Below are 21,500 nucleotides of genomic sequence, written 5' to 3'. Positions count from 1 at the left end.
GGTATGCCCCTTCTTCTTTCCTGATGTTTGCTTCCAAAGCTATAAATTTTCCTCTCTTACTGCTTTTGCTGTGTCCCAAATGTTCTGATAGTTTGTGTCTCCATTGTCATTTGTTTCTAGGAAGGTTTTGATGTCCTCTTTGATTTCATCTCGGACCCACTGGTTATTCAGTATTAGGCTGTTTAACTTCCAGGTATTAAAGTTTTCTTCTGTGTCCCTTTGTGTTTCACATATAATTTCAGGGTCTTGTGGTCAGGGAAGGTAGCCTGAAAAAATTTTATCCTCTTGATATTATGGAGTTATGTTTTATGTGCTAGCATGTAGTCTATACTGGAGAATGTCCCATGTTCATTAGAGAAGAATGTGTATCCGGGCTTCTGTGGGTGGGGTATCCTGTATATATCTACTAGGCCTCTTTTCTCCATTTTTTTTTCAGGTGTAGTATATTCTTGTTGGGTTTCAGTCTGGTTGGCCTGTCATGTGTTTACAGTGCCAGTTTGATGTCTCCCACAATTATTGTGTTGTTATTGATATTATTTTTCAAATTTGTCAACAATTTTAATAAATATTTTGCTGGCCCCTCATTCGGTGCATATATGTTTAAAAGAGTAATTTCTTCCTGCTGTACATATCCCTTGATTTATATAAAATGTCCATATTCGTTCCTTACAACTTTCCTAAGTATAAAGTTTGCATCATCCGATATTAGTATGGCCACTCCAGCTTTTTATGGGTGTTGTTTGCTTGGATAATTTTCCTCCAGCTTTTTATTTTGAGTCTATATTTGTTCTGACTATTCAGGTGCATTTCTTGTAGACAGCAGAAGGTTGGATTGAGTTTTTTGATCCATTTAGCCACTCTGTGTGTCTTAACTGGTGCATTTATTCCATTGGCATTGAGGGAAAGAATTGTTCTGGGAGTTAGTGCTGTCTTTATATCGAAGTTTGGTGTGTCTGTTGGTCAGTCTTGTCTTAAAGTGTGCCATTCAGTTTTTCTTTTAAGAATGGTTTTGAGTCTGTAAAGTTTCTGAGCTGTTGTTTGTCTGTGAAACCATGTATTGTTCCTTCAAAATATTTCATTGAGTTTTGTCACTATATCCCACCACGGCCTTCTGGCCTTGAGTGTTTCCGGTGACAGGTCTGCAGTAAATCTCAAGGATGTTCCCTTGAATGTAATTTTTCTTTTTGATCTTCCTGCTTTCAGAATTCTGTCTCTATGTGTGGGATTCATCACTGTGACTTGGATGTATCTTGGGGTGTTTTTCTGGGGTCTCTTTTAGCTGGTACTCTTTGGGCATGCAGGATTTGATCACATGTATTTATTAGCTCTGGTAGTTTTTTTTTAATGATGTTCTTGACCACTTATTCTTCCTGGAGATATTCTTCCTGGGTCTCTGGGACTCCAATGATTCTTAAGTTGTTTCTGTTGAGCTTATCATATACTTCTGTTTTCATCTGTTCCCATTCTTTGAGTAATTTTTCCATTGTTTGATCGTTTGGTTTAAGGTTTTTTTTTTTCCCAATTTCTTCTGCTGTATGGATTGTTATTCATCTCATCTACCAGTGTACTAATTCTATCCTCAGCTGCTGTTAACCTGTGGGTAAGCTCAACCATATTTTTCTTCAAGTCATCTATTGAGTTTTTCAGCCCTGTTATTTGACCTGAAATTTCAGTTTGGTGTTTTCTGATTTCTATCTTTATATTCTCTTGATTCTTATTAGAGATCTCTTTTATACTTTCCTCGACTTCTTTGAACGTCTTCCATATTGCAACTCTAAACTCCTTATCTGAGAGACTGACTAATTGGTTGGTCATGTTCAAGTCATCAGAGTTACCATCGTCATTCTCTATGTCTGGCACTGGCCTGCATTGTTTCCCCAATGTCACACTTGTATTGTGGGTTTTTCTACGTGTTTTGGTTGTATTCATTGGCTAAATGATGTGCAAGGCCGGGAAGCAAAGTGGAGCGGCCATGCTCCTCTGGCTCCACCCTTTCTGGGCTTGTAAACTCACCTCCAGGGAAGGCTCCAGGGAAGGCGAGCTGTCCACAGATTAGCCACATACAGGATGAAATCAGGCCAAAAATGGAGCACAGCACAGAAGACAGGCAGATGGGGAGCTGGCATCTGAGTTCCAGCAGTGTTCAGTGGTTTCCCCTTTCTGGGCGTGTACGCTCACCTCCTGAGAAGGCTCCAGGGAAGGGGAGCCATCCACAGATGGGCCACACACAGGATAAAATAAGTCCGAAGATGGAGCACAGCATAGAAGACAGGCAGATAGGCGTGCTGGCATCTGAGTTCCAGAAGAGTTCAGTGGCTTCCCCTTTCTGGGCTTATAAAGTCAGCCATTTCTTAATCACTCACTCACTGGCTGGGTAGCTTCAGAATGCAGTTTTTTGGGGGTTCACTTCCCAGGGCTCTGAGGAGAGCTTCAAAAATTCAGAAAAAACAGAGAAGCATAGGACAGGGCTCCCTTGAGGTCCTCAGTTTCCTCAGAAGAAGCACAGCAGGGCGGAGACTCTGCAGGTGAAGCAATAAGCACTTCACCTGGCAGTCCCCACAGTCAGCCATTTCTTACTCTGTTTTTTTTTTCTTTACACAATAAATATATGAGAAGAGTTAACATTCTTTCTAAAAAAAATAATCAAATGTCATCATATCACCTATATATTAACCATCATGGATGAGACATGAATTAGATGTTTGATACAATGGTTAAACTACAGCATATTTAATGAAAAAATAAAATTTATTTTCTTCCCTGATGATAATGTGAAGAGTAGCTGAAAATAAATAAAAACAATATATATATCAGAAATATTAGATGTTATTTTGTTATAAAACTGAAAAATGAAAATTTTCATAAAGTACCAAATATGAACTGACAAGTTATAAAAGACTATATCATCTTTTGAAATAGTAAATATGTGATATCTTCATATTTTCTTTTTTATGTCCATGTTTTTTTAACTGATTTCTTTAAATTACCTATAAGTACATTCTCATCTAATGCAATTTAGCATATTGTCTATTGTACATTTTATATTCTCATAGAGTTCAAAGAATAATTATTGCCTTTTTTGTTCAGTGGTGTTGCTTTGCATAGTTTAGTTTCCTTTATCTGATGTTTAGAACAATTGCCATTGTTATTGTTATTTACTACCATATGAATTTCACATACAACCTCTAATAAAAAAACTAATTTATTTGTTTTTGTTTTGGGACCACATCTGGTGGCCCTCGGGTTTATGCTTGGTTCTGTGCTCAGAAATCGCTCCTGGCAGGCTCCAGGAACTATATGAGATGCTCAGAATCGAACCCGGGTCTATCCCGGATCAACCACGTAGAAGGCAAATACTCTACTACTGTGCTATCGCTCTGATCCCAGAAAAATAAATGTAAAAGAAATATTTGATTTTCATAAATATGTTAATGCTCTACTATGAATTTTACAATTCAAAAACCCTAATATTGTGTTAAAATAGTGTCATCTTAGTGCAGTACTTACTTGTCAGATCATATAGTCAGAAGTTAATTTTTTATAGATAAGTAATTTGTGGCTTTAGATGATACAGCAGAGTTATGAAATAGTAAAAAATATGTAATGTATCTGTCCAAATTCGATGATTTAAATCACAACAGGTTAAGGAAGTTATAATTTTACATCCCATATCATTGAAAATGTATCTTATTTTGACATTTAATTTTAAGTCTGATATATTATCTAAAAGCTACATAGACATTTCATTTTGTATAAACTTAAAAATCATACTAACAAAAACATTATATTTATATTATGTTAGTCTTAATGCAAGTTATCTCAATATTGACAGACTTTTCAAGGTGATATTTTATTGTATATAAATTAGTTTTTCACTTCATAGTAAACTATATCTGGCTGATTTTCCCATAGAACTAAATCTTATTTCAAATTTGTATGACATGACTTACTCTTTCATAATATTATTTTAAACTAATATTAAAATGTTTATCATACACAGATTAGTCCATTGCATGATGTACATATTTATCAAGAAATATGTCTACATGAAATTTGAATATATAGTTGTAAAATAAGTAGATCATATCTGCTCTATGAAGTTAATCATGCATTTTTATGTGAAAATATATTAACTGCCTAAAATATGACAGACCTTTCATAGGTGTTTATATGCAGTCAAATAATTGATGGCCAAATAAAATATTCAGAAAGTAAACCTTGATATTAGTAAATGCCATGACAGAATAGCAAGGCATGATGGGAATCAGCCTAGTTGAACTGAATATTGAGCATAGCATAGTTACTTATTTTTATTACTTTGACCATAGCAAATGGGAATAAAATATCTTCTATAGTAATTAGACATTCTTTAGAATACTATGACTCATAACTGAATATCTTGGAACTTGTGTTGTTAATGACTACACTATGATAAATGTGGTCTGCTCATTGCAATTTTAGAATAAATATTTTATCTTAATTATGACATGATAATAATGTTCTATTAGCATTTATTCTTGCTTTGAGATTTAAAGGCTATTTTCTTAATATACTTATAATAAATATATCATGCATAACAGAATATATATTAGTGTTAGAGACAGATATTGTGGATGTAATATGAGGCTGGGAATTGAATAAAGAGCCTCATTCATATGTTCTGTAATATTGCTATATCCCTTGATCCTTTATTTAAAATTAAATAATCATTCTTAAGCTACCCATTTACTATATAGCTATTTAAAACATAAATAGAAGGTTTAAGCATAAGAAACATAAATAGTGGTAGATATTTTATTATATGAACATATATTTTGAGAAGAAGGTGTTAGATTTATCCAAAAATGTTTAGAAGTATATAATAAAATTTCTAAAAATAATGGGCGAGTCCATCATTATACATTGTTTTACTCAAAATATTTATATATGCTGTTTCTTTCAAAGCTTCCACTAAAATTTAATCTCTAATGAATGAATCAACTTGGCAAACTTTTGTTTAAGGTTTAATATTATGGCTTTGGTTGTTGTTAGTTCATAAGCAATTATCAAGTGCCTTGCATTGTATTATCTCAGGAAACCATTTTTTCTATTAATCAGTTGAAATAAAGAGCTTATCATTTTTTCTAAATGACACTACTGAATTTAAGGTCAGATAGAAACATGTTATATGTGATAATATTATGAGCATGTAGATAATTTATAAGGAGTTGAAGAATATAGATAGAAAGTAACCAATGTCTGTCAGAACTAACTGAAAGACAATAGAAAAATAAAACTATAAAAATGGCATAAACACAAGAATGTGATCAGACAGAAAATACATTCTATGATAAGTTATGTGTGTTTTTGAAGTATTTTATTAAGAGTAATAGCTTTGGGGGCTGTGGAGGATAGTTCAGTGATTAGGAGCACATAGAAAAATGCAAGCTTAACCGAAGCAATATAAGACCCCACCAAGCACCACATGTATTCCTGGGAGTGTCCCTGGGCCCCTCTCTGCTTGGAAGGACCACCAGTAAAGATTAAAAATGGGGTGACTCCAGTTATAGAAAAGTCCATGTACCATGAGGACTTGGTTTCAAGATCAATGCAGGCAATAAAAACACCAAAGAATGAAGACAAAGAATTCAAGTGGTAAATCAAAGAAAATAGTGTTGGTGCTTATAGAAAGCAGTCGATAAAAATAACAGAATCATGTTAGTTTTAAATGTTATGCTTTCAGGGGTCCTCAAACTTTTTAAACAGGGGGCCAGTTCACTGTCCTTCAAACTGTTGGAGGGCCAGATTATAGTAAAAACAAAAATTATGAACAAATTTCTATGCACACTGCATATATCTTATTTAGAAGTGAAGAAACAAAATGGGAATAAATACAATATGTGGCCCACGGGCCATAGTTTGAGGACCATTGCAGATATATAATGTCTCTGTAAACCAACTTTTTGAAAACTAAGTGTAAGTCTGAAAGACTTAGATTAATAAAAGGAAAAAGTTTGGAAATTTGAATTGTCAATTACTCTCTGCTGGAGGAAATAGGACACAGAAATAGGGCCAACAATAAGAACTGGAGGTTATTGTTAATGATCTGAAGAAGAAAGAAGAAATAGAGTTGTCTCTCACTGTTTTCAGAATAAAAGCAACCAGGAAGAAAAAAATGTATAGAGAGACTAGTGTGATTTATTCTGAAAAGAAAGTAAGAAAAATTTTAAAAAAGCATATTATTATTTCATTATTATTCACAAATGCTTTACTACATTACTGTTCTTGCATTTTTAACTCACTTTAAGAAAATCACCCAAAAAATTGAATTTTAAAAACTGGGCAAGGTTTGTTGCTCTGTCCAAAGGGTTGAGAAATTTTTGTATTATTCTGGCACAAGCTTTTAATAAATGAAAGCTATCCTAGACTAAACTTGATGGTTCAATGATAACAAATTCCTGGAATGTATAGTTATTAGGAAAGTCGTGTTTCTACTATAACCAAAATTCCTATGTATAATATATATATATAATACCATTATAATTCAACACAAAATTGTGTCCTCTGAGACTTGATTATAGACATTTTACCAAAAACTGAAAGAAAAATGAAAACTGAAAGATAGGGATGATTGTTAAAAAGAGATCTTGAAGCACTTTTTTACATTAGCCAGAATCTGGAAACTAACTACTCTAATGTCCGAGAACAGACAAGTAGATGAAGAAATTATGGCACATCTAACAAAGAAATACTACAAAACTATAAAAGAAATAAAGTAATACATGGTTGGATCTGGAGAATATTGTGATTAGTGAAATGAGTAGAGGGAAAATGATAGGTATAGCATTATCAGATTCATTTGTGAGATATTTCAATAAAACCATAAGATGTTAATAATACCCAAAGAAATCTAGACAAATTTCTCATCTACTATTTCCTGACAATCTTTCTCTCCCCAACATATTATAGTCACAGTACCTATTGGCTTAAATATGCATCCAATTATTTTGCAACACTTTTGGTTGTTGTGAAAGTTGCTAACTTCATAGAAATTGACTGTAGGATTAATATAATCATTTCCATAGTGAATTTCAAAGGTTTACAATGACAGTATTCTAAAATAAGAAGCTGATTCTCTGATACAGCCTAAAGCTACACGGAGACCATTTTGTTCTGTATTGTTTCCTATGCATCGAAGCTCACTGTATTGGAGAGCTAATCCTTACTCCTTATTTGAAACAGAGTTTGACCACAATAATCATAAGAAAATAGGAAATGCTATAAAGAATTGATGCAGAATTCTTGTTGGTTATTTCTTCTTGCCAAGTTAATGATGTCTCTTGTGGAAACATTGCCAACTTATTCAATTGAATAATGCTTTAAGATATATTGGCTAACGATACATTAGTTTAAGTACTGTGTTCTACTTGTACAGTCCCCCGTTTTATTCACATCTGGAGAGTTACTGAAGGATTTTATATTAGAGAAGCTAGAAGTACTTAGTCTGAAGGAAAGCCTGAGGGATAACTGAATAGCTTTAAGCCTATTAAGATATCCCAAAACAGCTGCTCATACTTAATTCTAAGTGTTTCAACAAAGAACAAAGAGGCATAGAATGTCTACAATATGCATATTTTAAAGTTAAACACAAAAGAAAGTTAGAGTGGGATTTTATTGTCTCACACAAAAAAAGTTTAAAAGCTATGCTATTTCATAAGCAGACTTTGAAGACAATATTTGAAGTAAAAATAAACTAATTGTAATATGTATAATATCTACAATTTTAAATACATGACATGTCTATAGTGGTCCAACACATATGTGCAAAAGCCAGTAGGGTGAATTAATAACTGGAGAGAAGAGAGAATGGGATTTATGTGTATTGGGTTTGAAAGATAAAATAGATCTTCAGAGAGACAGTGGTGAATACACAACTTTAATGTGTATGTATTTAATGTCAATGGAAATATATGCTAAAAACACTTAAAATGGAAATTTCTGTTGCACATATTTCTCACACAGTAAAAAAATTAAAATGGGGGCAAATGAGGAGGAAAAACAAATGTTAGAGAACTGTGAGTGAAATGGAATAGGAGACACAACGTGGTTATTTGACTAGACACTGCTTACTCTGAAGCATATATATTATAAGTATAAATATCTTTGCGAATTTCCTGACCCACAAAATCTGGTGCCCACCTCAAGTCAGATAAGTCCAAAGAAGTGGTCTGCTTTTTGAGGCCCAGAGATATGCCAACTGTTGTTTCCTTGACCTAGAAACACTACTAGATAGGAACAGACATGTCTGCCATTTCCACTCACTGTAGTTCCCATTCAAGTACACACATCAAGCAAGAAGAAATCCGAGCTTCCTCAGTACCCTCAAGGTGCTAAATGCATAACAGTCATGGAAAGAAAAAAACTAGGGTCTGGTTAACATCAGCAGTTTTCAGCATGTCCAACAGCTGGGCATGATTTGTGAGCTTTTGAAAAACTACAGAGTGAAAAGTCAAGGTCATTCAATGTTATTTTAGGGAAAGCCATTCAAATAGCTTCTATCCATAACTGCCTTTTGATTTGTTGATACCAAAAGTGAATAATTTTATTTGGAGAATCAGATATATGTGAAGTATATTGACATTATAATGGTTCACCTGTTTTAAAGTTTTGTCTTTTCCCCAGTGACAAGAAATGATTGGTAACAGTATAGAAACCTTGAAGGAAGGCAATTAACGATAATACTTGCTTTGATTATAATTATTGCTTTAGAAATCTGAATGCTTCAAAATTTCTGATATTCTAAGAAATCATTTGAGCTTAGTTTAAAATTTTCTTTTTCTCACGTATGTACATATTTAAGAGAAGCATTATGTGGGCACAGAAAACTTATCCAATCTAAAATGATCCAACAAATACACAAAACCATCCCACTCCCTATGCACACACACATACCCCTGCCCAAATATCTCAGTTGACCAGTAAACCCAGCATTTACATCCGTTACAGCTTTTCTTATATGCATTTTCAGATCATCATTTTACCACTTTACATTAAATTGAAAGCTGCAAATTTTCCAGACCCACTTTCATGTACAAATTCCAGATCATTTTTCAAAATACAGCGCCATATTTATTGTCGTGCTTCTGTAATTTCAGTGGTTCAGCACATGTAAAAGTTCTGCCGCAATCTTTTTTTTAGAGAACTTATTATGTATGTAGAAAAACTGATTCCATTTTTATTAATGAGCAGCATCATTTCTCAAGAAGCACTATGACTTTTATTGTATGATAAATTTTAGGAATATTTGTGATATAAAAAGACTGACTTATTACCCAATTAAGGATGGCAGATTTATTTGATATTGCTTAATAGTACCAAAACCAGTTTTATTTTCTATAACTATACCATTTTATTTATAATCCCTTTGATAGGTGACATATAAAAATTTATATTCATGAACCATTTTGTAATTTTTTTTGTTAAACACATCTTTCTGGAAAAATTTTCTTCCAAAGTTTCAAGATGAAATTGTGAAAATAATAATGTAATTTAGTCTTTTTTCCTCAAGTCATTCATTGGACATGTAGTGTATCTTTCTATCATCTATTATTCTAGTCTCCTCTTTTTCTATATCTCTTGGATCTAAAATTCATTTCTGTGCATTTTGACTCCATGATCTCACAATGTACTACTCTTCTCTAGAGTACACTAGTTTCTTCTTTGAGGAAGATTAGAGGAATCAGTCACTATCTCAGGATATGGAAGAATTCAAACATGATTAAGCCAGGTCTCTTAATATTTACAATGAAAAAACAATAGAGGAATTCATTTATCTTGCAATAAAGCCTGAATTTTTATTCATTTTTAAGTTTCAATAAAAAAATAAATATTTTATATCATGAATGTTTTAAGACAGTGTTCTTAAATAGAATTAACTTTTATGTAAACTCAGACTTCTAAGAAGAAAACTTTTAAATTAACCAACCATGGAATTAATGCATAAGTAACTAAAAAAATTGTATAATTGTATAAAACTAAAACTATGCAAGATATATGAAATAATTTAGGAAAATCATTAGATGTCATTATTTTTGTTTTATTTATGTATCTATATTTTGTTTGGAGGTGACACCCATCATTGTTCAGAGCATAATTCTGACTACACTCATGAATCACTCAAGTGAACTTGACTCAGGAACCATATGACGAGGAACAAACCCAAATCAACTGCAAGGCAAGCAATCTACCCATTGTACTACTTCTCATCTGCCCCTAGATATCAATGTTTTTGAGTTTTCTTTTTCTCCTTTTCTTGAAATAATAACATGAATCCTTTCTAAACTAATAAATAAATGTTAGAATAGTAGAAGATAGTAAAATAAACTTCTCAGTAACAGCCATAATACACATTTGTAATAAATATGAGTAGTGAAATAAATACACAGACTCTTTGGATCACTATTCAAAATGTTATATGTATTTCATATAATAAATAAAATCATGAATATTGAAAATACATAACTCTTAAATTGTATAGACGATTTTACCACAATGAGAAAAATTTAAATCTTTTCATACTGTCAACTTAAAAACAGACAATTATTATTTCCAACAAGTTCACAGCAGTTTTTTCATCTAACAATAATGCAAGTCTGGTATTTGAAATAAAGAAGACAAAGAGATAAGTTAAAATTAAATATTAACATCATTTAATAACCAACATTTAATATAATTTAAATTTGATTCCTAACATTAGTTTTGAACATAAATATTTCATATTTTTATTTAAGTTAGTTTAATACATCTTACATTTTTTAATTTTAACAATTATACACTTTTATAGTTATTTGCACATTAATCCATGTTCTTTGATTAATTTAAAAGTTTTCTCCTTAGGAGTTTGCATTTCTATATAAGTTAATTCCATTTACAAACATTGTCTTAAACATTTATGATATCAAATATGTAAAGTTATTACATGTGGCTATATTTCAAATATAAGAAAGGAAGGACTTCTAAATCTATGGTCCACATTTTTCTAGCTTGTTTTTGCAAGTACTAATTTATTATTACTATTATTATTTATAGTTCCTTAACTAACTAATTTACACTATTAGAACAGTAATGACTTGCTTAAATTTACCTTTGTCTTCTTATTTTTAATCTGCCATAGTTTTTAAGATATTTACTTGGGTAAGAAGAGTTTCTATTGAGGTGGGACAGAATACCAATTAATATTTTAATTACACACTGGAGCCCACAAAGTTTGAACTAACTTTCCTTCAGATTCTAAGTAATTTCCAAGTTAACTAAAACCTTCAAGTTGTTTTTGTTTGTTTTTTTTTGCTAGTTTTAAATACATAGTCAGATATAAAGTACATTTAAACTGAGGATTAGTTTTGCAATTTAGAAAATCACTTATTTCCTTAGCTCAATTTAATCTCATCCCTTTAAATCATATATAACTGACAGAGTGAAGAAAAGTATAATTCTAACACCGCACTTAGGTTTCAGGTATATTAAAATCATCAGCTGAATAAAATTATCTAATGGTCTGACTGCTGGAGGAAATTGATTCTGAATTATTATCAACCATTTTTCTCCTTCTGAGTTAGGAGAAACATTCCCTTGGCTGTGTTTCAACAGAGTTTATTAACACAAGTACATATTTTCAGGTTCAAAAGGTTAAGCCTGAATGGAAGTTAAGCAGTTTATCAACTTGTCAAATAAAATATAAAGATTTTTGTCATCAAAATAAATTTTGAAATAGTGTTTGAATAATGTGGATGAAAGATGGCTGAGATAGAAGTGTAATTCCAATGAAAAATAAGAACATCTCATGCTAATCTGCCACTTACACTGTACCTTTGAAAAATTTCTAAAGACAAGATGATATATTACAATCCAGACTCATCATTCCATATCCAAACTTTTTCAATTACTTAAAAAAAAGTCAAAGTAAGTTTTAGTCTTAAAGAATATAAAGTTTGTAGTTAGTTTAAAAGAAATATTTTGCAGCAAAATATCCTTTTGAAAATTATTCAATATCAATGAATTACTTCAAATATACTATCTTCATTGCAAATAATTTCAAAATGAGTCCTTTCATCAGTCTTAGAATGTGACAGTTAAATGAAAATACTTTATTAATGTTTGCTTAATAGTACATTTTTATATATCAATAATTAAAAATTCCTCAGTGTCAATATTAATAAAAAGGCTATTTCTAGTCTACTGGTCATAATTTTGTTCATTTTGATCAAATATATACGTGTACAGAGCTTTTTATTAGTTTCTTCTTTTCTTTGACCTTAAAGTCCACCATTTTCCTTTATTTTCTTTTCTTTATGTTTTTAATTGCTTTATTAAGCACCATGGTTACAAATTTGTTCAATGTTGGGGTTAAATCATATCATGTAAACTATTCTTCACTAGTGTACCCTCTTGTCACCATCACCAAGGTCTCTCATTTTCCTCCCATCCTCTACCCCTCCACCCCTGCCTTGTCTAGGACAGGCAAATTGCTTCTCTTTCTTCCTCTCTTCTCTCTCTATCTCTCTCTTTCTTCCCCACTTAAATAGTGGACTCTGTGGTTTGCACTATTGTTAGTGAAGGGGTGCCTTGCCTATTAGTTTCTCCCCTTTAAGTGTGAGTTCTTGTTCAGAGTGATCGGTTCCAAATAATATTGTCCTAGTAGACCCTTCTCTACTCTTGTTATACTCACTACCCTTTATGGTGAGCTTTCTACCCTGGGCTGGACCTTCTGACCATTGTTTCTACTGTATTAAATACCACACTATCTCTGTTTTTCTTATATCCCACAAAAATATTATACTATATCTATCCCTCTCCCTCTGACTCATTTTACTCAGCATAATAGTCTCTATGTCCATCCAAGTATAGGCAAATTTATGACTTCATTTTTTCTAATGGCTGCATAATACTCCATTTTGTACATGTACCACCATTTCTTTATCCACTTATTTGTTTTTGAGCACCTGTTTTGTTTTGTTTTGTTTTGTTTTGTTTTGTTTTTCAGAATCTGTGCCTCAAAGGAAATAGTGACTAGGATTCAATTGTTGTAGACTTTGGTTTGAGTTTTTAGGTTTGAACATTTTTTATTTCCACTCAATGCTCCTGAGAATATCTGGTCCTTGGGTCTAATCCACTTTTTTTTCCTCAATTTGTAGGAAGACATAGAAATATGAAGAACAAGATAATTCATGTTCTCTGGTTCACTAAAAAAAAATAGAAAAGAAAAAAGTGGGCAGGAGCTCTTGTCTAGAAGCCTTAAGAGTCCTGACCACAAATGGCTGTGGCGCAATCCTCCCATCCACCGTCTTCCCTTCAAAAATTTTTTTTAAAAAAAGATAAAAATCCAATGAGAAAAGTTGGAAGTTAATGCAAATTTTTGACAGGTAGTCTTCACAATAAAAGAGAAAGATGATGGGATCTACACCCAAAAATAGTAAAAAAAAATTCCTTCAGTGAATGAATAGATAGGTAGATATTCTTTCGATAATTGTCATTATCTTTTCCTTTCCACAGAGAGCAACTAAGAACATTAAAACATTCTAGTTTGCTTAAACTACTAAACACACTTTACTTTTACAATAAAAATATTCTTTGATTTATTATTCTGAGCATGCAAAGATTGAGAAAGTGCATGGTATACAAAATTGAAATTAATTTTATATATTACATACCCAACCCTGATAAAGCCCATTTTAAAAATTGGATAAATAATTTGTATATTAGAACTCATGCTGTTATTTAGAATATATTTTCATATACTATTAAGATGTTGAGTTGATATTCAAACAGAATCTGGTTTTATTTTCCTTTTTAAGATTTAAAAAATTCATTATAAATAAGAACATTAAAAAACAATAAAAATATTTCTTTGTCTTTAGAGTTAACACCTTTCTAAATATAAATATTGATTATTCAATGGCACTTTACTTATGTACATATTTTAGGAACCCCCGAGATCATAGACCTGTCTTCCCAACAAAGACTATTCACATTATAATGTATTCAGTGTCACCTGCTGATCCTGAAGGCCCAGAAGGAAGGGGGAAAAGTAGTTGTGCATAATTAATTAAGTTTATATTTTATATTCATATTTCTGATGACATTTCGTTGTCATGATTATAATCTAAGCTTCATAAATGAAGCAACCGTTTCAATAGATACACTTTAAAAGGCTGTTCTATTTTTTCATTAGCAGAATTGATTTGTAGATGAGCATATTTTCCCCTTACATAATGGAAATAAATTTTGATTACTCTGTGAATAAAATAACAGCTACTTTCCTCATTTATATGTATATTATAATTAATTTTTCTTTTCTACCAATTTATGTTAAGCTGATGGAAAGCATTCTTTTAAAAATGTAATCTTAGTATTTTAAATCATAAAATATTATATTTTAGGTAATATGCTATATTACTGTAATACTAGTGCTATAATGTATTGTATTGATTATATTATATTAGTATAATATGCTATATTACTATATTATTAGTGACACAATGTATGGTATTCATACATACATTTCTATTTGAAAAACCTAAATTGCATTTTCTTGGCCCCATTTATTTTTTGTTTTGTTTTGTCTTGTTTGTTTCTTTTTCAATTTAATTATCCATGAGATTCAGAACTAAAAATTGTTGATTATTGAGATTTTATTATATTATGTTCCAACACATATCCTTTCATGAGTGTTCATTTATCAGCACCTTCTCCAGTTATTCATCCATTTCACTACCACCACCTCTCTGTTTCTCTCTGTGTCTCTCTGTCTCTTTCTTCTGCACTTTTAGACACTGTGCCTTGCAATACCATTACTGGAGTGTCATACATATCACTTTACTTTCTTCCAACTTCTAATTTTTGTTCAAAATGATCATTTTCAAGTATTATTTTCATAGTTATCTTTTCTCTGCTGTAACTGCACTTTCCAACAAATATTTCAAATGTCTTTGGGAATTATTCTCGTACCATTTTTTTAAAATATACTACAGATGAATGTGATCATTCTATGTCTATCCCGCTCCCTCTCACTCATTTGTTTCAGTATTATAGCCTCAATATCAAGCTATGTATAAGCAAATGTCACAACTTCCTTTTTCCTAACAGTCGCATAGTATTCCATTGTGTATGGTTCTTTATTTACTCATATGTTCTTGGGCACTTGGTCTCTTCCAGACTCGGGCTATTGTGAGGTCTAGTTAGGGGAAGATTTATTTTCATGTTTGCCAAAGACCACATTCTTCCCCATGTATCTTTCCCATTTGTGTTGATAACTTGACGATCCTCAGAGTGAGGGAGAGATGCAAATTTAGGGTAAATTCTTTCAAACTTGATGAACACAATCTTTCTTTACAAACTAACTTAAAAAGTGACATTGCATTTTCTACCATATTTTATTTATTAAATGGGAATTAATGAGAGCCACCTATTATACTGAAACAAAGGGAAATCATGTTCTAATTCTTTAAAGGAAAGTTAATATATTATTTTCCTATTGCTATTATAACAAATAACAATAGACTCAATAACTTACAATGCATACTTCATGATTTGCTGTCCTAGGTAAAAAAAAAAATTCATGTTTCAGGTACTAACATACAGGTTCTTCCAAGGGTTATTTTATGAAACCTCTTAAAAAAGAATCTATTTTCTAGCATGTTTCCAAGGTCTGTGGCTAATAGTGGCCATGGGCTCTCCAACTGCATGCTAGAGCAAACTGGAGAGTTTTGACAGCACAGGTCACCAGTACTTGTAGCTGCCACTCACCTTTTCTATAAAATTGTTTCTGGGCTAAGCCTTCAACCTTGAGTTTGATATTAGCATCACATTTCCAGTAGACATGTATTGTATTGACTATATTATAATTTTGTAATAAAATTTATTTAAAAAAATCTATTTTCTTGCTTTTTCTAGCATATACAGATCTCCCACAATCTCTTACTGATGCCCTCCTCTTACATGTCACAAGCCATCAATATGAGCTATATCCTCACATACATCACTCTTGTTTTCTTTTCTTTTTTTCCTCTTCCAAAGTTAAGAACTTTTTGTGGATTCATTTCACCCACTTGAATATGTAGGATAATCTCCCCTATTTTAAAATCAGCTTAATTTCTTTTTTTCTATAAATTGTAATATATTTTCAGGTTCCAGGATTCGGTGAATGCATGCCTTCAAGTGCAAATCATGCTTACTATTTCTTTGAAAAAATTTATGGACATTAAAAAATTGCACAGCAACAGTACTGCTGGTAGGGAACTTGCAATGCACAAGATCTATCCAGGTTCAATCCAGCACCTCAAATGGTGCCTTGAGCTCCACCAAGGATGATCCTTGAGAACAGAGCCTTTAGTAAGCCCTATGCAAAAACTAGCTGTGGCTCCAAAACAAGAACCTATTCCATAAGAATATGCATTAAGTAATCATTAATGCTAACTGAAGTAGCAAATAGTTCCAGTCATTTACCATCTAATAAAGGTAACCATCCCTAGCTTACCATTTGCAGGAAGATGTAGCTATAGAGAGCAACAAGTTCAAGTGTCTGTCTTTAAATCAGGATTAAATAATGGGGAGTACTTTGAAAAAAAGCATCTCAGGAGTCAGAAAGAAACTTGTTTGAGTGCAGATCCTACCAAAAACATAGCTGAAATGTCTTATGCAAAGTATTCTTTTTTACAGCCTAATTTCCTATCTGTACTAAATTAATTCAATTATGTTGCACAGATATAACACAGATTAGTATATATTTTACATGTGTTTTGGTAGTTAAAGCTTTGATCTTTTGCAAAATTCTGTTTATCATTTTAAAATGGTTATTTGCCCATTCCATAGATATTAATAAATCTTTGTTTTTAATGTCCATGAGCAACTGATATATAATAATGTCTTTCAAGACTATTCTAAGAGCTGAAAAGACAGCAGGTCTGAACCTTGTTCTTGTGGCTGGCCTGGGTTGGATCCTTGGAGCCAAATATTTTCCCATGAGCACTACAAAGACTGATGTCTAAACAGAGTCCTGAAGACTTCTGGGTATGGCCCAAAACACACAAAAAGTAACATTCTAGACCTTGTACAATGATAATTAATTTCAATGACAAACCAAATTATAGGCATTTTATCCATAATTATACAAAAGTAGTTTAATAATGATAAATTACTTTATTCACAAATCCTTAATGAGTCAAAAGTAATTTATGCGCCATCAGAGGTTGATATTTTGACATGCAAGCCCTTATTATTGACAAATAAATGAAAGCTATAAAATTATATTATTTGGTACTGTTATTAATTTCTTTTTTAAATAGAACATTAAGATTAAATTATGTAAATTTGGAGTGATGGCGTTAATACATATTTTGGTGGAATATCGCATGTTAAAACATTTTAAGTAAATTAGGGAGTGCATTAAGTGTAAGTTATATACATAAATAATTCATAATTATACTAAGCAAGAACTTGGCACAGATTGAGCTAAATGCATCACCTCTAATATATTATTTTGTATATTTAAAATCATAAAAATACAAAATTTTAATGAAGAATCTGATCATTAAAAATAAAGCATCATGGGGCCTGGCGGTGGCGCTGGAGGTAAGGTGCCTGCCTTGCCTGCGCTAACCTAGGACGGACCGCGGTTCGATCCCCCGGCATCCCATATGGTCCCCCAAGAAGCCAGGAGCAACTTCTGAGCGCATAGCCAGGAGTAACCCCTGAGCCTCACAGGGTGTGGCCCAAAAACCAAAAAAAAAAAAAATAAAGCATCATAAAATGTTTTAGTTTTTGTTCGAGTTCACATCCTGGGATGTGTTCAGAAGAAAAACTATGTAACTAGATATGAGATGAGATGGAAAAGAAAGGCACATGGTTCATAGATATGGTATATAAAAAAATTAAAACAATTAAAAATATCTCATGAACAGTTTTGCCTAAATGAAATCAGGAAGAATTTTAGATGAATAGATTTTCTCTTATTTTCTTTATCTTAACTTCACTTTCTTAATTAATATCAGATACATTTCATGAAGACCCTAGCTTGTCTGTATTTTCTTAATTTATTGATCTTTCAGATATGCATGCTCAGGCTAAGACTTTTCTGATGTGTTATTTTATTCTGGAATTCTTAACAATCAGACTTTAATTTAATGGAATGTTATGAAAAACCAGACGTTTTAAATTAAAATTCCAAATAATTTACAAAGTTGTTTGTTTTCTCTTAAAAGTCAGATTTCATCTAAGGCACCTGATGTTTTGAGTCATTACTTATTAAGTACATTATCTAATAAAATAACTTTCACATTCTCAACTTCAATTTCTATAAATGGAAAGGAACCACAATGATAAATTATTGTAAGCATTATTTTTAATGTCTGTGAAAATGGGGACAAACAAATTGGTATATATAATAGTTATTATTGTCAAATATATTAAGAGGGTATAATTTTATTTTAAAACATCAAAAATTATTTTAATATTTTCTTCCCAAAACATTATTTTTTGTTTAGACTTCTAAGCATAACACTTTCCTTTCAAAACCTTTTGAAACTAAATTCTTAAAAGCTTATAAAGAAAAGAATTTAAGCTTATGTACCAGTAGTTCTCAAACTTGCATGTGCATAGCAATTACCTAGGTCTGAAGAGAAACATAGAATCTGCATTTCTAACAAGCTCCAACATGGTCCAGATGTTGCTTGTCAGCCAACCATACTGTGAATATGAATTGTATATTAATAACCACAAAAATACATTTAGCTGCCTAACATTAGCTTTGACATTTAACATTTAAAAATCTTTATGAATTATGAAATAATTATCATAGAAGATTTGTGTTTTACACAATGAACACAAAATCAGCATAATAGTGACTTAAGAAGACTAAATATACATATGTTCTTTTGAAAGGGTAGAAATTAGATAAGAAGCGAACACAGAGAGGCCTGAGTGATGGTGCAGCAGTAGGACATTTGCCTTGCACGAGGCTGACCCAAAATGGACTGCAGTTTGATTCCCTGTCATCCCACATGGTCCCTCAAGTCACAAGCGATTTCTGAGAACAAAACCAGGAGTAATCCTTGAGCGTCACCGGATCTGGCCCAAAATTTAAAAAAAATAGGGGAGGGGAGACACAGAGAAGTAATACCTGAATGCCGAAGTCTACTTTTAATTCTTTATGTAAATTGAGAAACTCATAACCCTGGTAAATTTATAAACTAAACTTTCTTTTTTATTAAATATAATTTTTATTTTAATCATAATGGCTTACATATTGTTGACAATAATATTTTAGGTACATTATAACCATTATAACATATAATCAGGGGAATTCCCATCACCGAATTGTCCTCCCTCCACCTCCGTACCCCAGGGGCTGCTAGAATAAGTGATCCCCTCTGTGCCTAGCTTACTACTTAGTGGTCTTACACATATTTGGTCTTGGTACCTCCCTTATTCCCCCGCCCCAATTGGGAGGCGGGACTAGATAGTTCAAGTTACCCGGTTTTGTTTGAAGAAGAGAAAAGTAATAACCTGGAGAAAAAAAAGAAAAAACAAAGAATCAGATACTCCAGAAATGGGCAGAGTCCTAAAGGCTTCCATCCTTGGTTTTAAGGGGAAAAAGAAGGTAAAACACCACAACAGTACTAAATTTTACTATTTTTAAATAATATTTTGTTTAAAATTTTAAAATAAAATAGCTCATGGAATGATTACGAGTTATAGCCCTAAAGTTTTGGTTTCATAATAAACATTGGCTAAAAATATTTTTTTTACCAGGTACATTAAGTTTTTATCATTATGAGAGTTGTTTGCATTACTAATGTCAAGAGAGCATTAAATGATTTGTTCATCTCTTAAGTAAGACCATAAATATATTTTAGAGTATTAATGGTGAAAATGAATCCAAGGCTTGTATTTTACTTCTTTGGTTCCCAGAGAATTTCTCTACTAATGAAATATGCTATCCTTATTTTTTTGCTTTGATGGAGGTAAAGACATCCATAGACTATATAAAATTTTTCTCACGATATTATAAGAGAAAAGGTAAATAAAAATGTAAAGTGTAAAATGATTAGCAAACAATAAATGAAAAACTTGAAATTGAGTAGCATGTGAGCTATAAAATTAGTAGCAGGCTATTTGTGATCCATCTGAAAATGTATATTTATAAATTTCTTCAGGGGGCGGAGCCATGGTGCAAGTGGTAAGGCATCTGCCTTGCCCATGCTAGCCTAGGAGGAACCTCAGTTCGATCACCCAGCGTCCCATATGGTCCCCCAAACCAGGAGCGATTTCTGAGCACTTAGCCAGGAGTAACTCCTAAGCATCTTGCATAAAAATATTGGACCAGTTGTGGTCCAAAAAAAATTTTTTTTTATGCCCACATATATTTAAGGCAAATTAAAGATATTTCAATAATTAATAAATAGGAGTCTATGAGAAAAGCAAAATAAAGCAAAATAAATTCCAGGTAACCACAGATATAAAGGAGGTTTTTACATGCTAACTTAACACTGGCTTCTATATGGGAAACTACCTCATATACACAATCATTCTCAGAGGTTGGGACACCAAAGCTTAAATTCTATATATTCATCCTAATATTTAACACAATTGTTATAGTAAATTTTAGGTTTAGCTTTGTGATATTGATCGACTCACAACACTTTATATTAATTTATTCAAAATATGGCACTGCACTTGGCATATTGTGTATGTTTAATAAGAACTGGTCAATGAAAATAAGTCATCATGGGATTTTAATTTTGTTTTTTAAAGTAACTATTTGATTCAATTGATGGTATACTTGTCCACTTTTCGTTTCAGTTGATATTAGAAGGAATAAATCACGTAAATCTTAAAAATAGTATGCAGCAATAAGACAAATCAGGTAATCAGAATTTCAAGTTTTTATTTTCATTTGTCCTTGCATAAAAAAAAAAAAACGAGAGAATAGGGTATTTTTTGGTAACAAATGGAATCTGGCCAACCAGTGATCTTTGCATTAGTATTCTAATAACCAGAGGCCAATTGCCATAGTGCTGTGTCAGAACTAATTTATGAAACTAGGTCCAAAGGCTCATTAAGATGGTCACAATTCAGTGACTGCCCAGTAAAATTAGACTTCAGTTTCATTCCCATAACAGTGAATATTTTAACATACCATTAAAGGCATATTTCAACTGTTTAAACTAGCTTGGATTCTCTGAACAAGGCAAGTAGAAAGCGATTTGCGTTTGTATAAACTCTGAACATCGGGCTCAAAATGTTTCAAATGCTCATATATTATAACACAGTGTTATATGTACTCATGTTTGCCAGTATGACACATTTTCCTCTCTTGAATAAAATAACATCGTTTATTTTATCACAGGGTTAGGAACTTACACATACAGGAAATCTTAGGAGGGTCAGTTAAAATGTTAAAGCATTTTGAATTGTTCCTAGTTACTGTCATTTTTATTTTTACTGTGCCCCTTTTATCATTCATCCTC

At 32.0% G+C, this 21,500-nt stretch overlaps 1 protein-coding gene and 1 non-coding gene across 8 annotated transcripts in view; both read left to right on the top strand.

Annotated features, from left to right (window-relative positions):
* The window catches only part of RALYL (RALY RNA binding protein like), a 712,684-nt gene that overhangs the window by 511,900 nt on the left and 179,284 nt on the right, over positions 1-21,500 (top strand). The window lies entirely within an intron of this gene.
* Positions 15,666-15,793, top strand: LOC126021047 (small nucleolar RNA SNORA44). The gene has a single exon (XR_007499665.1). It is a non-coding gene; the product is annotated as a small nucleolar RNA SNORA44 (small nucleolar RNA).

This window comes from Suncus etruscus, chromosome 10, assembly GCF_024139225.1.
Source record: "Suncus etruscus isolate mSunEtr1 chromosome 10, mSunEtr1.pri.cur, whole genome shotgun sequence".
Lineage (NCBI taxonomy): Eukaryota > Metazoa > Chordata > Mammalia > Eulipotyphla > Soricidae > Suncus > Suncus etruscus.
Note: the sequence above shows the minus strand (reverse complement) of the source record. Positions and strands in the feature narration are given on the sequence as shown.